Here is a 19406-nt window from a genome sequence, read left to right as displayed (position 1 = left end):
CCCCTGCCAAGTTCGAGCCCAGCCTGGGCAACTTAGTGAACCTGTCTCAGTAAATGTGCACGTGTGAGGTAGGGGTGGGAGGACTTGGGGATGTAGCTCAGTGGGAAGGCACTGGATTCAATCCCCTGTACTGAAAAAAAAGGTTAGAATACTGATCAGAACTCCCTTTACATTATCACATTGTCATAAACATGAGGTAGAAAGGACTTCCTCCTATTTCACAGAGAAGGAAACACGCTCAAGAACAGGCCACCTCTGTAAGAGCACAAAGCTAGATAGAGGTGAAGTGGGTTTGGAACCAGTACTGCGTCAGTTTAGTAATCTCCCCACTACGTTCCCACTGGAGTCCCAGGCAACCCCAAGCCTTGGCTGAGGCTTCAAATTACCCTCAACTCCCGCATCTTCAGCATCTGGCAATCCCAGGGCCTAGACTGGTGTCTCCTTATCACACAGTAGTTAGAGCTGGTGCTAGAGTCTGACATACCTGGGTGAGGCCAATGCCACCGCTGGGATCTCAGGTCTGTTTGCCTAAACTCCCTGTGCCTCAGTTTCTTCATCTGTGAAAGAGGACGATGATAATAATAACCTACATCTCATGTGGTTGTGAAGACCCAGTGAAAAGTTGTTTACAATGCCTTTAGCACGTGTGGTGTGAGTGTCATGGGATAAAGAGAAAAGCTGACCTGCTGGCAGGGGACACGTGGCTGCTGCACTAACCCCTCATTAAGATGCTTCCTGCATGGCCCCTCTTTCCTCTCCATGTTTCCCAAGCCCTGGGCAGGGGCTTTGCAGGGAGAGGTTAAGCAAGCATCGCTGGCCTGTGGTGTGCATGCCTAGCCCCATAAAACTCTTAACGAGAAGCAGCTCCTCGGCTTTGCTATGCCTAGGAATTTGTCCTCTCCCAGAGGCTGAGTCTGTGCCAAGGTGAAGCCTTCTGCCTCAGGGAGTCTCTTGGGTTGAGTGAGGTAAATCTGGGGAGCAGGTCTTGTTCCTAAGGATCTGCAGGCTCTGCCTAAGGGTCCTTTTGGGAAGGGACTTGGGAGGGCTGAATGGGGTGGACTTCAGGCTTCCTGCTTGGAAGATGGAAGAGGACCACGTGTGCTGGGGCAGGAGGAAAGAGGTGTCTTCAGGAGAGACCATAGTGTTTGAAGTATGAAAGAATAGTGCTTATGGGTAGAGCCTTCCATGAGGGAAGTGATCACCCCATGTGGCCATACCAGGGATTGATTGCAGCTCCTTGCTCATCAACAGTTGGTCAGGGAGACATCTGAGGGCTAATTAAGTCATTCACCCCACATCCTTACATCCTCCCCTCCATGCCCCTTGAGAGCTTAAGGGGAGTCTGATTCTTCAGGGAAAGCATCTCTTTGATCTCCTGATGGGCTCAGCCAAACCTCGTTTACAGGGAAGGCTGCAAGCTATCCCCAGAGCACAGGCTAGGGCTGAGCTCCCCTTGCGTGGACCAGAGCCAGGCTAGTTAAATTTTATAACTTAAGTGTGTGCACTTTACAACCTTCCCTCTCTCCTTGCCTACCAGTGACATTCAGCCTGCAACTCACAATGGCCCCCGGCTGCCGGGTGAAAGGAAACCATAGCCCCACCCCAGCAGGCAGCAGGCTGGGTAGGTGTAACGTGACCTGCTTCCGTCTGCATCCCCGCCCCAGCACACCTGCCCAGAAACCATTTCAGGTAAGGAGCTAGAAGACTGCTCAACAGCTGTGGCCTCGGGACGAGCACTAAGCTCTCTCTACAGAGGCTGGGCTCCCCTGGGCTAGGGTGGTCCCTCTGGAGTGGGGTGGGGTTGAGAAAGGGGACAGGGAGAATAGGAATTCAAAAGCAACCCTGAATGATCCTAGGAAAGGCTGTGGCTGGAAAGAGGGAGAGAGGGGCTCCTGGAAAGGAGGCTGGGGTCTCTTAGAGGATTTTCATGGCTTCTGGGGTGGGAGGCAGTGCAGAGTAGAACCAGTATGAATCTCGGTTGGGCAGCAATGCTACAGCTGTCCTTGGGCACACTGTGATAGCACCTGGCTTCTAGTAGAGGTGGGAGTGGCAGAGGGGGGTTTGCAGGTCGTGATCCGCCCCTTTTTCCTTCTCCAGGGCCTACAGAGCAACCCAGCCCAAGACCTCACCTGAAGAATCCCCAGCAGTCCCTAAATGGATCTATTCTCACTTCACGAACTGCTTCCTTTTATGACAACCCTCACCAGTCATAGTAGCAATCCCAGCAGCCATCACATTCCAGGGGTCTGCAAGGCTGCAGTCTCTGGACTGTGGTAGGGGACCCGAAGTTTGGGACCAGCAGAACTCTGGCTTCTAAACAACAACCCCCTCTTCCCCCTCAGGGCCCACCGCCCTGCAGAGGAAGGAAAAGATGCGATGCCACTCTCTTCCCAGCCCTAGCCCAGTTCTTCACTCTCACCGTAGGCTTTTGTGTGCAAAGTTACAACTGAGTTCCTAGAGAGTACTTGGGCTCCCCACCACACACACCAAAGAATTAGGAGGTGTCTCAGGGTGCAGGTCCTGCCCGTTGGGGCTGGGAGGCCTGGGAGGGGTTTGGGACGGGCGTGGCCACAGAGCCTCCCCAACTTCCCAGAGAGCCAGGTCCAGAGAGGCTGAGGGGATGAAGGGTCACGCTGGGGCGAGAGCAAACCAGAGCCCCAGCTCTCCTCAGGCCCAGGGACTTTCCTAATCCTCCCTGGGAAGAGCCTTTTCCAAGTCAGCTCTGAAGGAGGAGCGGGGGTCCTGTGTCCATGTTCGTTTTTATGAAGGGGGCTTGGTGCACCCCTCGTCTTCCGGCACCTCACAGTGCAGCTCCCCACATCATCAGGACTCTCAGATTTCCACCCTCTCAGAGGACCCAACCTCCCCTTCCCCAGGTCTCACCCCTCCCCAAGACACCCCAGGGCCTCTCCGCACGCCCAGCCTGGTCCTGAGGACCCTCGACCCGCACTAGCCCCCAGCGCTGCGGCGGCAGGCGCGAAGTTCAGTTAAGTTGAGCCATTGTCTCGGCGTGTCCGTCCCTCTGCCCTCCGCGCCCCGCCACGCACGGCCCCAGCCCCAAATGCCCCGAAGGCTCAGCGTGGGGAGTCCCGGGCTCCGGGGCGGCTCGCCTCCCTCCGGCGGGAAAGGCCGCCAAGACCTTCCTTCCTGTGGGCCCGAACCCAGGCCCGGGGCTGCGCTGCGCAGGGCGGTGGGCTGGGGCTGGGTGCCCGGCCGACCCGGCTCGGGGGCTGGGCCGCTTACCTGCGGGGGAAATTCACGGTCCTTCCCGACCTGGGCAGAGGCAGCTGCAGCATCTTCCCCGGCTCGGTGGCCATGCACCGGTGGGCACCCCGCGCCCTCGGGGACTGCGCTCGCCAGGCACGAGGCCGACACCCAGAGGTCGGCGCCTCCGACCACGCGGAGGACCAGAAACCGAGCACTCGCCGGCCCTCCGCTCGCTTTGCTCTGTACAGCCAGGCGCGTACTTACGGCTCCAGCTGTACTTAAAGCGACAGAGCCTCATTTCCCCGTCGCTGACTTCTGTCCCGAGGCCCGGCGATGCAGGCTGCAAGCGGGCTCTTTAACGCCCAGAGCAGGTAGACAAAGAGCCGCTGCAGCCTCCACCGTTCCGGCGGCCTCAGAAGCCCGGAGGTGCAGAGAAGGGCTGGGGACCTCGACCTCCACCTGGGCTGCTCCGGAGTTAACCCCTGGGATGCCAGCTGCGCTCCCTTGGGGTGCTCCGACCCGCGCTCCACAGGCAGAAGGGGGCGTGGGCCGCGGGGCAGTCGCAGGTCTCTCAGGCAGGCAGCCCAGGTGCCCGGTGGGACCCGAGCTGGGGGGCCTGGGGAGACCTGCTCTGCAGAGGGCTTCCGCACAGCCTCCTCCCGGCCCCTTTCTAGGCTTTTGGAAATCAGCAACAATTGGCGCATGGAATCTGTGCATCCCTAAAACCAGGTGTTCGGAGGGGTGTGAAGGTCAGAGGGAGCGTGCATATTGCCAGAGGTTGGTTCCGGAACCTTCTACTGTGGGGGAGGGGGAGGCCGTTTGACCTCGAAGTCCTGAAACCCTCCGGGGTGGGGCCTACGTCTCTCCAGCGTTTAGGAGAGCAGACGAAGTGGGTGGTGTGCGTGGGGGAGCGATCTTGGGGGAGAAAGGGAGGTTCACATCACCCAAGGGTCAGTGGCTTCATCTAGGAGGCATTTTTTTAGCTGAAAAATCAGATCTCAAAGCATGAAGGTTTTCATGTAGGGTACGGAAGAAAAACAGTAGGATCCAGTAGCAGGGCCTTCTTGACACCTTACTCTCCCGGTCCAAGAATAAAGGCGAGCTCCCCAGGGGGGCTGTTACCCACCCCCTTCCTCCAGGCATCTCTCTGCGCCCAGCAGGGGCTACAAGTCTGTGGCTGGGTCTCCATCCCAGTGTGAACTGGGCAAGCTGAGAAGACTGTTTTAGAAAGGGATAGATTCTATCTGGAATTTCTTTAAGCAATAAAAGCAACTTGGTAATTTTTTACAACCCCCGGGGGTAGGGGCAAGTACTGAAGATGAGTGTGATCCACAAGCAGCTGTCTCTGGGGTTTGGGCAGCTTGGTGTGACTGAGCCTCATGCTTGTTCTCCTAGGCCTATCACACAGGTGTGAAGGAGAGGAGATCTGCATTCCTGAATGGCTTCCCCAGCCTTTAAAGCTTTGCGTTTAGGACAGCCCTTTCCCTGTCCTGAGACTGCACAGGAGCACTGACCTGGAGATGCAGTTCTAGAGGGACAAACCACACTCTTGAAGGGTTGGAACCTCAGCAGAGGGACCTCATCTGGGTCCCCGAACAGTCTGGATGCATATTTGTGTGTGTGTGAGATGCATATTTGTGTGTGTGTGTGTGTGTGTGTGTGTTATATCCAAGGGTGCATATTGTGGGCAAGTTTTCCAAATACACTTTGAGATCAAAAGAGAGTAAAAAGCTGCAGTGATGCTAGCACAGATCCCCAAGACTACCCCTTAGCACGTGGGGTAAATAGACGCATTCCTTTTCCTCTGTTCAGAGTGCCAAGATTTTGGGAAGATGCACCAGCTCCAAGCAGGCCAGCCTTGAGGGGACAAAGCAAGGCAGTGGTCCTCGGCAGCACATCCTTCCATCTCAGTCCAGGGCGGTGTCCCTGTACCATGCCCCATTCTGGCTCTCCTGTGCTGCTAACGTTCCTGGCCTCCCATTCTAGACAGGGAGAGTGCGGTCCCTTCCCCCGGGGAGGTTCTGTCCCAGCAGCTGTGCTGTGGTCATCTGGGGAACAGCTTATAGTAATATGCCACAAGGGATTCACTTCAGCCTCTGCCTGAGTACAATGACCCTCTCAGCCAGAGGAATGTCAACAGCGGGGGATGTTGTTCTTTGCATCCAGCTATAGGTTTTCCATAAGGTTTCCTCCTTTGTGGCTTTGTGGGAAGAGCTGGAGGGAGGGAGATCTGAGGCCAGGAAAGGGTAAGGTGTGGGATTTGCTTGGAGGGATGAGGGTCTAGTGCAGGAGACTGAGCTGGTCCTGAACACTGCCTCACGGTCCCCAGAGCCCGCCCTATTCCTCTTCCTAATACCCGGTGGCCTGTCTGTCCTCCCATCTACTCTCCTTACCCCCTTTTATTTCACCCCTACACACACATGCACACACACACACACACACCCACACACACACACACACACACACACACACGGACTGAGGGACCCAGGCCATAAAGTGGACAAGTCACACCCAGCAGCTCAGCACAGGGGAAGGGCTCTCTGCTTTCTGAGTCCCCATTAACAGGATATTCTGGGCTGGGGGCGGGGAAGACTCTAAACCTCCTCCTCCTCAGGATGGATTTCTGAGCTGCAACACTCAAAAGAATCTGAGGCTCGTCCTCCATATATCCCTCTCTCCTTGCTAATGGAAAGATTGGTCTTGTGTTAGTGGTTACCTTCCTGCTCGGTGGAGGCTAGTGTGGGCTTTTATAGGGGGAGGGACAGAGGCTTTGCTACTTAAATAAATAGCATGCAAATTAGCACCTGCTATTTTCAGCCCATAGGTCAGGCACTTTGGGTAATTGGACAGCAGCACTGAAGAAGAATGCTGTCTGGGGGGCTTTTGTGAAGTCAGAAAAACATAGCCTCCCCATCAATGGCCCACTGCCGCACTAGAAGAGGCCCTGACTGCCTATCACGAGGTGTGACAGAGTAGGGTTGATACGGTGGCCTTGTTTACAATGAGGTGGCATGCAGAAAGGATTCTGAGCTCTTCTTCCTGGGTCCCAGGCAACATGACCAAAACCTGGAGCAGAGGGAGTGGGGGACAGCTGAGGCACACATGGTGGAGGAAGAAGGTGCCTGCCGAAAGGGAGTGGGGACCCAGGACTCTTCCAGAGAGAAAGCCCAGCCAAAGAGGGCAAGAGGAAAAGGGCTCATCTAGCTTACGTTTTGTTTTGTTTGTTTGTTTGATTTCGGTACCAGGGATCGAACTCGGGACCTTGCACTTGCAAGGCAGACAGTGGCACCACTGAGCTAAATGCCCAGCCCAGGCCCATCTATCTTAGACAGGCCTCCTCTAGTGCTTCTCTTCTAAGAGACCTTGGGAACCAGGATACCATTTTCCATCTGTGTCAGCACCATCAGAGGAGCTCTTTACATAAGTGAGACTGAGACACAGAAAGGGCAAGCAATGTCCAAAGCAGAGGGCAGAGCCCAGACTAATGAGGTCCCTTGGCAGATTCCTCTGGTAGAGGGGTGATTCCTCTTCCTGGCTCTCACCAACCCATCCCAAAGGATCTCTGGAGTCATATGGGCCCAGGCCCAAGGTCTTCTCCACCAAGATTCCATTTTCAGTGGAGACATCCCAAGATATTTGTGGGAGGCTGTGGTTGTCTCCCGGACAATAACTCAAAGGTTGATGTTGGTTAGAGTGGGACAAGAAAAAGAGAGACTAGAGGCCGGGGATTTAGCTCGGTGGTTCTGCTGCCTGCCTTGCAAGGACAAGGTCCCGAGTTCCATCTCTGGTACCAGAAAAACAAAAAAGGTAAAAAAGAAAAAGAGAGACTTGTTGAGCAGTTTGATTGCTATGAACTCCAGTGCTATTTACCTGGCAATTTCTGGGTTGCAGTGTCACCTGTCTGGGCCCTTGACCACACACTTGGTTTCCTGTTGAACCCCAGAAATGAGACCCTTGAGAAGAGGAGGATGCCAGGCTGTTAGGCTAGGCATCCACCACTCTGTCCCCTGACCTGCCCTCATCCCTTCTCTTTCGCATCAAGTATGGTCCTAGGTAACTTCTGAGATGCAGAAGTCTCTGTCTCCACAACTGCTGGTCACCTGGAGAATCTTCCCCTGGACTGTGGGTAAGGGCTAGGCCCAGAGAGCCCTTTACACCCTGGCCAGGGTGGGCTGGTGGTATCTCGGCAGAGAGTTGAGTGATAAGAAAGAGAATTAACCCAGGATGAATGGACGGGGAAAGGACAGAAAGGATTTGGAGGGAGGGACAATGAACAAGTGTTCCCGCAGTGTCCCGAGACAGCTGGGGACTGGCCTGGTCATATCCCTAAATCGCAGCTTTCAAAAAATTATCCCAGATCTCCCAATGATCCTGAGGGAATCCTCCATTATATTCTCGATAGAAATGTCTAGAAAAAAAATCATTCTTACCCTCTGTGTGGCAGAAATTTTCAAAACACATGCACTTCTATGATTTTTTAAATAACCAAGCGATCTAAGGTAAAGCAGCTATTGTTATCCTCACTTTAGACCACTCAGGCCAGAAAAGTTCCAAGAGTGACCTCAGGTAGTCTGGCCACCAGTGTGGAAGCCATGCTGACCCCAGACCCAAGTCGGGGGTCACAGTGGGTTTCAGAGGGTTGGGGAGAGAGTGAAGTCTCACTATATTGCCCAGGCTGTCCTTGAACTCCTGGGCTCAAGCAGTACTCTTGTCTCAGCCTCCCAAGCAGTTGGAATTACAGGGGTGTACCACTGCACCCAGCTCACAGTGGATTTTTCGAAAAATTTTATTTTAAGGGCATGTGTTTACGATAGATAATAATTACATTCATCTGGGGGAATTAGTACATGTAAAGTATTATCTTGATCATTCTTTTTTTTAAATTATTTTTTTGGTACCAGGGATCGAACTCGAGACCTTGCGCTTGTGAGGCAGGCGGTGGAACCACTGAGCTAAATCCCTGGCCCTATCTTGATCATTCTTGATCGCCTTTCCCTCCCCACCTACCTTCTCCTCCTTTCCCACAGCTCCTCTCCATCTCCAAAAAGTCTACCTCCCTGTTTCCTATCATCTGCCCTTTATTTTGCTCTTTAAATTATTTATATTTGCGTTTCTCATATAAGAGAAACCACGTGACTTTTAACCTTCTGTGTCTACCTTTCTCACTTCGCATTATAGTTCTTGCCTGTTAGTAATGACTGACAGAGCTCCTTGGCCACGGGCCTAGTGAGCTTCCTTCCTCTCCTTTCCTGACCCAGTGAGGCTGCCACCTCTGCTCACCAACCTCTCACCCTTCCTGGGACAGACCCAGTTCATGTGGTCAGAGATCCAGAACATCAGAGCCGAAAAGGGCTTTATTGGTCACCTGGTTCAACTTCCTGCTTTTCATAAGGAGAAGCTGCAGCCCAGAAAGAGTGAGCTGCTCAAGATCCTTCCATACAAGCCGGGTTTCCAGATTCCTGGGCCAGGGTTCTTTCTACCACAGGGGTCCCATGTCATGTCACCCCCCTCCCTGGTACCAGCCTAGACTGAAAGGCTTAGAAGGTGGGTTGGTGGCACAGTCTGAACTGTGGGCATTGGGAGTCAGCGGATGTACACTGGAGGGTTCCAAATCCTGGTCCTAATCCCAGCTGAGATTTCTCTCGGGTGGCAAATGAACCAGCTGGAGGAAGGGGCCCTGCTCCCAGCTGTGTTACTGCTCAGCAAATATTTATGTAACCTCTGAGGAGACTGCCTTTCCCACCAGCCCTGCAGCTGGAGCAGCAGCAGAGGGGTGCCCCTAGCAGCTATGGTGAGCTACTGTCTTGGTGGGCTGGCCTTATGTCCTGCATCTACCACCCCAATGCATCAGGGTCTCTGTGTGCTGAGAGCAAAGGCCAGGTCTATGTGAAGGGCCTGCTGGACCCTTGGGAGGGGGTCAATGAGCAGACATCTCTGTGTGTGCATGTGTGTGTTCATGTATATGTGTGTGCACTTCCACACATGAGTGTACAATCGTCTCACTCAGAAGATCTGGAGACCCAGGAGCAGTTATTTCAGAACAACCTAAGCATCCACTATTGGGGTGTCCCATTGCTGAGTTGGGTCCCAAACCTCTGGGAGAAAGAAATGAACCCTGACAGAATGTATTGAGAAGGGCTAGGGATTTAGCTCAGTGGTTTCGCTGCCTGCCTTGCAAGCTCAAGGACCCGAGTTCGAGCCCCGGTACCAAAACAAAAAAAAGAATACAGTAGAATGTATTGAGAAAGCACTGCATGGGCTGGGATGTAGCTCAGCAGCACCATGCCTGGCAAGTACAAGGTCCTGAGTTCGATTCCCGGTACTGAAAACAAAATCCATGGAGAAAAAGCACTGCACGCACATGGTCTCCTTTAATCCTCACAACCCTGCCCACTACCTGTCTGCACCTGGTGCGAGCCCCCTTCTCTCTGCTGCCACCTCCTTCCCATGCCTCCTGGTTCTCTTGCTGCCCCTGTCATCGTGTCTCCTCATAGTAGCCAACATGATCACAGATCACACCACCCCTCTCCCCAGAGCCCTCCAGTGCTTCTCCTCTCACTTAGAGGAAAAGCCACAACCCTCACCATGCATACCGGCCCCTGGCTACCTCCTGACCTCATTTCTGAGCGCTGTCCCCTTTTTACTGTGCTGCAGCCAGGCTGACTTCCTTGGGGTCCTTGAACGTGTGCCTGTTCTTGTCTAGGGGCCTTTGCACATGCTGGACAGCTCCACCTCCACTTACCTGCACTGCTTACCAAAGAAGCCCTCCCCCACCCAGCACCTCTCTGAAGGAGCCTCACCTCATTGCTCTCTGCTCCTTACCTGGCTTGATTTTTCCTTGTTACACACAGCACAGCCTAAACTTGTTTTTTCTTTCCTTTTTGAGGCAGGGTCTCCTTATGTAATCCAGGCTAGCCTTGAACTCTCTATGTAGCCTAGGCTGCCCTCAAACTCACAGTCCTCCTGCCTCAGCTTCTTGAGTGTTGGGATTACAGGTGTGTGCCCCCATGTCCAGCTCACTAAACTATCATATAGATATAGATATATCTGATCATCTGCCATTCCTTTCATCCTACAGGGTTTAAGAATAATGCCTGTTTTTTCTCCTGCTGCATCTGCAGTGCCTGGCGTACAGTGCTCTGTAAGTACTTATTGACTGTATGAACAAACAGCACAAGGTGGCCATCAGCATCATCTTTCCTTTCAAGCAGTGAGGCCAAAGCACAAAACACTGAATAACACTGAGGTCATGTAGGTAGTGAGTGGCAAACTGATCATTAAACCCAGGTCAAATAGGCTCCAGAATGTTCCATATCCTCAGGAACCAGAGACTAAACACAGGAACTGGGGCAGGGGTAGGGATTGTGTAGCTCCTGCCTCCCTGGCTTCACTGGGATCCTCGGTGGGACCCTCACATGGGGTGCTGCCTGCCCTGGCGATGTCCAGGGAACAGGAAACAGCTGAGGAAAGTTCACTCCAGCATGGGCCCAGAGCAGCTGGCTGTCCCCCTGGGCCTCCTTCAGAAGGTGTGGGAAGGGGCAGTGACAGCCAGATAAGCACTATCCTCATCTTCTAATCACATTCAGGAGAATGTCACCAGTCCTGGGAACCCCTGTTGCTAGAAGTCCCACCACCCAGTCTGGCCACATGGCCGTGCATGTGTAGATAGTGTCATTCCTGTCATCAGACCCACGTGGGCCAGGACAGAAGCCAGACATGGAAGCAAAGCAAGCCTGAGACTGAGAACGGTGACCAGTGAGAAGGGGGCTGGGGGAGGGGCTGGAAGAGGGGGAGCAGTCAGGAAAAGAGGGTAGGGACCAGGTCAGAGATCTCTCCCCATCCTCGAGGCTGGAGATGCGCCACCAGAGAGAAGACAGCACAAGACAGGCCCCCCTTGAGTGTGAGCCAGTGAGCATCTCTGCCTGTTCTGGCTTAGGCCTCCAGGCTGAGCAGGGTCACGCACCCCTCTGGAAGTCCCTCCACCTCTCACACTCTGGGCCTGAGAGGCTGCTGCTCCCCGCAGTGGGCGGCCCTGTGTCCTCACCCGATCTTGTCCACACACAGCCCCTTTGCATCCAGCCACCTCTCACACCCGTGTTTGGATGGCTCTCACGCAGCACCTGTGCAGGGCGTCTCTCATTCCCAATCCTTGGTGTGCACATCACAAACACAAACACGCTGGCTGTTTATCTATGGCACAGGGCCTTGTGTCAGCCTCTCCTACCTTCTCTCTGGGTGACCCTGGCCAGCACGATCAGTGAATGTTGATTCATTTTTTATGTAGTTATGTGCTTGGGGCCTCTTTGCACCTGACTCTTTCCTTCTTGCCTGCTTTTAAGTCCAGGCTTTCAGGCATCTGCCTGTGCTTCTTCCACTGATATATAGGCAAGAACAATTCTGTCTGCAGCCCTTTGGGGCACCCTGGCAGAGCTCCATGGTTAAGTCCGCTGCCTGGCTTGCTTGCCTTTCTTCAGTCACAGTGAATGGTCTTTTGCTGCCTGTCCAGAGACATCTGATAGCCTGGAGGCCAGAGCTGGCCCCTTATGAGCATCCTGGGACAGCTAAGCCTTTGAGCTGGAGTCAAATAAGGACTTGTATTCACAGAGCCCTAGGCTGCTCCTTCTGCAGTTGGCCCAGAGCTCCTGGCTTTGGCCACTTTGTGGGTCCCAAAGCAAGGAAGATGGAGAGGTCACTCCAGGGCATCCCAGGAGGGGGCCTCTAACAGTGACTCATTGGTCAGTGAAGAGCATGGCCTGAGAATCGAAACTGCTGAGATTGAGGGGAAGCAGAGGGGAGAGGACAGGGTCTGTGCCCTTGGGACGCTCCTTCTCCAGTGGGAAGTGTAACCTCTGCCCCTGCCCTGGCTTGTCACAGGGTGCACGCGGCGTGGACAGAGCACAGCAGTGGTGCTCTGGAAAGAACACAGAACACGGGAGTCAGAAGGCCTGGGTTCTTCTCTGATGCTGCCACTTGCAAGTCATGTAATTCTGCCAGGACAATGAAGCTGAGTTCCAATTTCCTGGCTTGTAAATTAGGGGAAAACAATTCACTCTGTTGTTAAGATGAAATAAGATAATGCCATGTTAGTCTTTTGTAAACCCTGCATGCTATGCAATTGTTAGAGGATCATAAAAGCACAAGTTACCACAAGACAGATTATGCACGCAAATTCCAGGACAACCCAGAATCAGACAGCAATCGTGTTACAATGGGATGGATCAGGGAAGGCTCCCTAAAGGGAGGGGATTCGGCAAAGCTGAGTGGGCAACAGGACATCATCACCAAGGTGGGAACAATCCCTTTCTACTGATGGCCTCTAAAGCTTTGATTTTTCTCGAAGCCAACAAGAGAAGGGAGGGAGTTCAATTTACTGAGTCCCTGCTGCACACCACGTGTACTATAGACACTGTATCCTGTTACACACAGCTTTCCCAAAGCCTCAGCCTGCAATACTTCCAAACTTGTCCTCTTTTGGTGCTATCAGCTTGCATGGAATTTCCAGGCACCACACAAGTCAAGCTGGATTATCACAGAACATAAGGGTGTGGAGGGAGGAGGAAGGTGACAGTTAAAGAGGAGAGACAAATAGACAGGTAGACAGGTGGGCAGAGCTGCTGGGAAAAAGCCAAACCCATCTCAACAGCTTCCTCAACCCCTATCCATCCTGACTGTCAACCAAATTGTATGTCATCGTGCTCAGTGAAAACTCCAGCAGCTCAATTGTAGGTTACTAGGACATCCAGAGGAGGAGCCACTCCTTAGTTGGCATCAGTTGCTATGGCAACTAGCATACATCAGCAGCCACTCTGGAATACCCTTCTTACTCCAGCTTTTCCCCCACCTTGCTGGCTTTGAACAGACCATACTATGCCATACATGTTAACCCTACAAAGACTGAGGAGTACTGCTTACTATTTCTGGAAGGGCTCTCTGAAACCACCCCTTGCTTCCATCAGCCCCAGGAATCTGACTCCACCCCATTTCCTTCCTTGCTTGCTTCCCACCATTTTCTCTCTTCTTCTTCCTTCCCTTCTTCCTTTTCCCCTTCCCCCTCTTCCTCCCCCCCTCCCCCCACTGGGGATTGAACCCAGACCCTTCACACTGAGATACATTTTCAGCCCTTTTTTATTTATTTTTTTGAGACAGGGTCTCATGAAGTTGATAAGCACAAGGTGCCCAGGCTGAGCCTGAACTTAAGATCTTCCTGCCTCAGCCTCCCAGAGTGCTGAGACTATAGGCGTGCAGCACCATGGCCAGCTCCTTCTTTATAAGTGGTGTTTGTGTCCCATCCATCCTCACTGATCCTATACACACAACCAAGGACTATGGTGGGCACCTGTGACCCAGCCTGACAGGCTAAAAATGCTGACTCAGTCCCTCTAGGAATTGCCTCCAGCCAGTGATGAATGGGAGTTGAAAACTAAATAACCACATTTCTCCACCCTTTGGGTGGGACACTCTGAAGTGTATCCAGGGCCTGTTCTAGAAGTCCTTAAGCTCCAGGTGCCCACAGCAGTAACCTGCATGCACACACCTTCCCTCTCTTCCCTGATACATTTCCCCACTTCTCTCGGTGGTTTGTGAGAGTGCGTCCCCAATAAACCACTTGCATTGAAATCCTAATCTCAAGGTCTACTTGGCGGGTACCTGGATGCTGCGCTTTGAGTGTGTCCCCGCCAGGGGAAACTTAATCCCCAGTGCAAGAGTGTGGAGGTGCAGAACATTTAAGAGGGGATAAGATCACAGGGCTCTGCTCTCATGAATGGGTTAACACCGTTATCACGGGGTGGGCTCCTGACAAAAGGGCGAGGCAGCCCCTCTCTCTCCCAGGAGTGGCCTTATCCTTCCACTTTCCACCATGAGATTGCACTGCAAAGACCTTCACCAGACCTGGCCCCTCAAGCTTGGACTTCCCAGCTTCAGAACTGTAAGAAACAGATCTATGTTCTTCATAAATTACCTAGTTTGTGGTATCATGTTATGGCAGCACGAAATGGACCAGGACACCGCTCCTCATACATAAGAAACATTTGTTTGAGCAAGGGTCATGAAGGGAAGGAGGTCATGGCCACTTGGCGATCCTGTGGGCCATCAGCTCAGCTATTTGCACAACCGCCTGCTGTCCTCACAGCCCAGACAGACCCCACGCCACAGATGGGCACTATTTGCCGCATGAGAACATTGCATGCACAGCTGAAGTGTGTTAGGACAGATCCAACTTGCTTGGCATGAATGAGTCATTCTTCCATTGGGGATCAGAAACATCATTTTTACACATGAAAATACAGTGGCACCTCACTCAGTTCACAAATGTTTTTGTTGGTGAACAGTTAGGCTTTCAAATGGAAATGTTTGCCAAAATTTGTTTTTGTTTGCAAACTCTGCATCGGGTGATGAACACGAACCTGGCCATGTTCCTCAGAATTATGGAATGAATTAAGTTCGTGAACGCAGGCACCATTGTACTGTATTATCATTCAGAAGTTGCATGTGACAGCTTAGGTTGGTTATCTTGCTAATGTCTGTCACCAAATAGCTCATAACAATAGAGCACTTCTGAAGTCTGAAGTAGATGCAGTAACTAATTTTAATCCTCACGCTGATCTGACAGAGCAGATGCCATTACTCTCCACAGTTTTCAGCCGAGGACACTGGAACGGAGCAGGTGCAAAACTTATCCAAACTCAGGTAGCTGGGAAGAAGCAGAGCCACAATTCAGGTCTTGGTTCTAGCCATGTTACTTACTGCTCTGCCAATCTGTGTCAGGCCTGTTCTCAAGTCTGCTTAATTAACTGCACACCATGGGTCTAAAAGAAAATCCAGACAAATTAAAAAGCAAGACTTCTGCTCTTCACAACAGAAGTCGAGGCCCAAGTTCAGTGTATTCATTTGCCAAGTTTAAGAAACCTGAACACCTAAGTACAGGCCATCAGCTAAATGAACAAAATATTAACTTGAGGTCAGAATACTTAATTTCAAGCCAACAACCCTTTATACTTTCCAAAGAACTGGCACATATTCTTTTCCACTTGACCCTCACAAGCCAAAACGAATTCACCTTTTAATAAATGAACAAACTAAGATTCAGGTTAGGTGATGTGGCGAGCTAAAGGCATGCTTAGGAATGGACTCATATCTCAAGATTAGCCCAAGTCCCCTTCCTTTGCCCTTCAGGGCAGTGCTGACCAAGACCACTGTCTGAACCTGCAGGTCGGCACGGTAATGGTAAGAAGTTATCCCCCAAAAGGCAACAACCATTGCCCACTTTAACTATACCATCTCTTCTTTTATTGTGGACCTAGGAAGCACCCTATCTTCCTTCTGGATGTGAAGTCCTTTAGGGGCAGAGATTGAGTTTCCTTTAAGCTTGAGCATGGGATCCTCCCCAGGACAGACCTCTACTACTGTCTGCTCTGTCCTTGTGTTGCAAGAGCCACACCTGGTCCAGTTGCCCACTAGGTGGGGTATTTAAGAACTGCCAGGAAACAGAAGGCAAAGGCAGAGGAAGAAATAAGGGGAACAACCCTTCCCGGTCCATTCTAAATCAAGGGTCCTGTGTGTGCAAACCAAGCACACTGGTGCCCACGCAAGAGGATTCTTGTTGCTGGAAGTGGTTGGTTGGGCATCTTGGGGTCTGGGAATAGGCTACGGGCCAAGCTGGAGAGCAGGGAAGGGGCTCCTTCTCAGGAGGGGCTGCAGAGGTGGAGACCGCAGCACGGGGCTGAAGTGTCTCTTTATGGCTTGAGCTCCCTGCCTTTGGGAGCCAAGAGCCAGCCTGTGAGAAGGCAGGGGCCTACAGTTTATTTTATTTGACATTTTTCAATGTCAGGACACTTCAGAGCTAAGGAGGAAACAAATGCCATCTGTTCCTGAGCCCCCAAGAACAGTTCAAGAGGACAGGCTTGGGGGAGGAGGGAGGGAGGCAAGGAGGAAATGAGAAGCTCCTGGAGCATCCAGCCATACACACAGGCCAGGAGCCACCTGAGGGGAGATGCAGGGAGTGGCAGACAGTCTCCAACAAATCCTGCTCGCCTGTGACACACACAGTGCTCTAGCAGGATGGGGCCTCTGATGCCATCTAGGGCTCCGTGGCCACTGGCATGGGTCACTGGGCAGCGGTCCTGCCGGGCTGCAGATGGCTCACCTCGGTACCATGTGAGCAGCCCCTTGGCTGTGGGACTTGGCAGGACTATTACTGGCTTGGCCAGCAAGTTCCCAGCTACTCCTGCCTCAGAGCTCCAATACACCCCACCCAGACCACCGACAGACAGGACGGAGGGGCTGAGAGGCAGACCCACGCCCAGGGAGGGCCTCGCAGTGCCCGCCTGCCCCTCTGGGAGCACACGGTCCCCATCCTAGTGTTCACCTCCTCATGGGTGCCCGACCACGACTCCGTCCCCCCAACCCCAGATGGCGAGGATGGGGAAGATAGAAGGCTGGGAGACTTATCTTCTTACTCGGATTAAATTCCAGACCTGTCTATTTTTAGAAAACCAAATTCCTTTTTCTCCTTTCAAGTGGCAAAAATGTCCCAAGCTGTCATCTAGAACAGTGAGCAGTCAACTGGAACTTGTCTGCAGGGTCATGATTTGAATATTGGCCTGGCCCAACTACTTCTAGTGTCAAGTGGGTGATCAGTCCAGGTGCCAACTGAGAAGAGGATCGCTGACAACTGGAGCGCTCCCAGAGGAGGATGCCTGGGACAATGACAGCTCTGGAGAACTGGGTCATTTTAGAAAGTACTGAAAAAAGTGGGGGACTTTTTTGGAGGGAGAGGTCTTGAGAATAACTGAATAATCATTAAGAACATTTTGACCTGTTTTGGTGAAGAGTTATACTTACTCTACTTTTCTCAGATGACAGAATTTAAATTAATAGGCAGAAGTGAGAGTGAAGAGGATTTCAGTGAATATTTAACAACTTTATAACTTAATTCTATATGAAATGGGATAAACTCCCAGTTCCTATGCCCATGCAAGCCAAGGTTGAAAGACTGGCTGTCAGGGATACAGAGACTTTTATACTAGATGGGAATATGGAATAGGCTGAAATTACTGAGATGTTTTAGAAAACTGTGGTTTCCTGGGTGGCACAAGTTCCGCACTGGAGCGTCTGGTATGAGGTTTACCAAGCCAATCAACCCTTAGAAGAAAACACAGGGGGAAAGCTATGTGACATTGGATTTGGCAGTGACTTTCTGGCTATGACACCCAAAGCACAAACAACAAAAGGAAAAAAATCGATAAACTGGACTTCATCAAAACAAAAGATCTGAACTTTTTATGGGGCTCATATCTGTAGCCTGTAGTGACTGTGGAGACTGAAGCAGGAGAATCACTTGAGCCTGAGAGTTTAAGGTCAGTTGAGCAACATAGTGAGACACCAACTCCCCATCTCAAAAGAGAGAGAGAGAGAGAGCACAGAAGGATACTATCACAGAATAAAAGACACACCACAGGATGGGAGAAAAGAGTTGCAAACCATATATCTGATAAAGGATTAACATCTAGAATATATAAAGAAATCCCACATCTCAAAAACTAAACAATCCAATTTAAAAATGGACAAAGGATTTATTTGAATAGACATTCCTTCAGAGATGATATACAAGTGGTCAATAAGGACATGAAGGTGCTTAACATCACTAATCATCAGAGAAATGCAAATTAAAACCACAATGAGATACCGTCTTACCTCTGTTAGAATGGCTATTACCAAAAAGATAAAAAATAAGAAGTGGGGCCACGGATTTAGCTCAGTGGTTTCGCCACCTGCTGCGCAAGCGCAAGGACCCAAGTTTGATCCCCGGTGCCAAAAAACACCAACCAAACAAAAAAAATAAGGAGTGCTAGTGAGGATGTGTAGAAAGGGGAATTCTCATCCAATGTTCGTGGGAATGGAAATTAATACAGCCTTTATGGAAAAGAGTATGGAGGTTCTTTACAAAACTAGAAAGAGAACTACCATATAATTCAGCAATCCACTACTGAGTATATACCCAAAGGAAATGAACTTGGTGTTGTGAAGAGATACCAGCCTTTGCATGTTTACTGCAGCACAATTACTGGGAGCCAAGCTAGGAATCAACCTAGGAATCCACTAATGGATGAGTGGATAGAGAAAATGTGGAAAATTATATTCTAGTATATACAGATTGGGAGATTATTCAGGCATAGAAAAATCAAATTCTGCCATGTGTAGCCACACAGATAAAAATGAAGGACATCATGTTAAGTGAAAGAAACGAGGCATAGAAAGGTGAACATCACCTGTTGTCACTCATATGTGGAAGCTGAAGGTTGGTGTCATAGAAGCAGAGAGTAGAAAAATAGCCACCAGAGCCCGAGGAAAGAGTGGGGAGCGGAGGGTAGAGAAAGGACAGTTAAGGAGTCAGGGTAGCAGTTGGGTAGGAGGAGTAACTTCTAATGTTCTCTGCTGACAACAATTAGCTACAGGATTATTTTTCTTCCTTCTTTCCTTCCTTCTTTTTTTCTTTTTTTCCCCCCTTCTTTTTGTGGTATTGCAGATTGAATCTAAAGCTTTCAAACAGCTGCATCCTCAGCCCCTTTTTCAGTTTTTATTTTGAGTCTAAGTTACTGAATTGCTCGGGCTGAGCTCACACTTGTGAGCCTCCTCTCTCAGCCTCCCAGAGTGCTGGAATACAGGTGTGCGCCATCATGCCTGCTTTTTTTGTCTTGTTTTTTTCAAGACAGCATCTCTCTATGTAATTCAGGCTGGTCTTGACTCACTATGTAACTCAGGCTGGTCTTGAATTCACAGTGATCCTCCTGCCTCAGCCTCCCAAGTGCTGGGATTACGTGTGGCACCACATCCCACTCCATGCCTGGTCTTAACTGTATGTTTCAAAATAGCCAGCAGAGAGGAAGTTGAACGCTCCTAACACAAAGAAACGATTAATGTCTTAGGTGACAGAAATGCCAATTACCTGATCTTATCTCTATGTTGTATACATGCATTGAAATGGCATAATGTATCCCATAAATATGTATAATTATTATGTGTCAGTTAAAAGATATTTTTTTTAAAAAGACACAAAGAAATACTTCACATCGTTTTATGTTCCCCAAAGGCCCATATGTTGGCTTGGTCCTCAGCCTGTAGTGATATTGCGGGCAGTGGCGCCTTTAGGAGGTGGCCTAGTGGGAGGTCTCAGGGGGACCTTGGTCTTCTACTCTCTC

The 19406-nt window shown here is 51.1% G+C and overlaps 1 protein-coding gene and 1 long non-coding RNA gene across 47 annotated transcripts in view; one reads left to right on the top strand and one right to left on the bottom strand.

Moving 5' to 3' along the window:
- The window catches only part of Nav1 (neuron navigator 1), a 280922-nt gene that overhangs the window by 81246 nt on the left and 180270 nt on the right, over positions 1-19406 (bottom strand). The window lies entirely within an intron of this gene.
- The window catches only part of LOC110345307 (uncharacterized), a 54779-nt gene that overhangs the window by 33393 nt on the left and 1980 nt on the right, over positions 1-19406 (top strand). For 26 of the 35 annotated variants that reach the window (XR_015444403.1, XR_015444415.1, XR_015444407.1 and 23 more), the window contains 3 exons: positions 1538-1689; positions 2098-7333; positions 10286-10348. This is a non-coding gene — a long non-coding RNA (uncharacterized LOC110345307). Of the gene's footprint in view, positions 1-1537; positions 1690-2097; positions 7334-10285; positions 10349-12081; positions 12360-19406 lie in introns of those variants that run through there. The other 9 variants (XR_015444397.1, XR_015444391.1, XR_015444409.1 and 6 more) reach the window with 9 other exon arrangements.

This window comes from Heterocephalus glaber, unplaced genomic scaffold (assembly GCF_053883595.1).
Source record: "Heterocephalus glaber isolate CG9 unplaced genomic scaffold, H.glaber_assembly_v1.0 deba00001600, whole genome shotgun sequence".
NCBI lineage: Eukaryota > Metazoa > Chordata > Mammalia > Rodentia > Bathyergidae > Heterocephalus > Heterocephalus glaber.
Note: the sequence above shows the minus strand (reverse complement) of the source record. Positions and strands in the feature narration are given on the sequence as shown.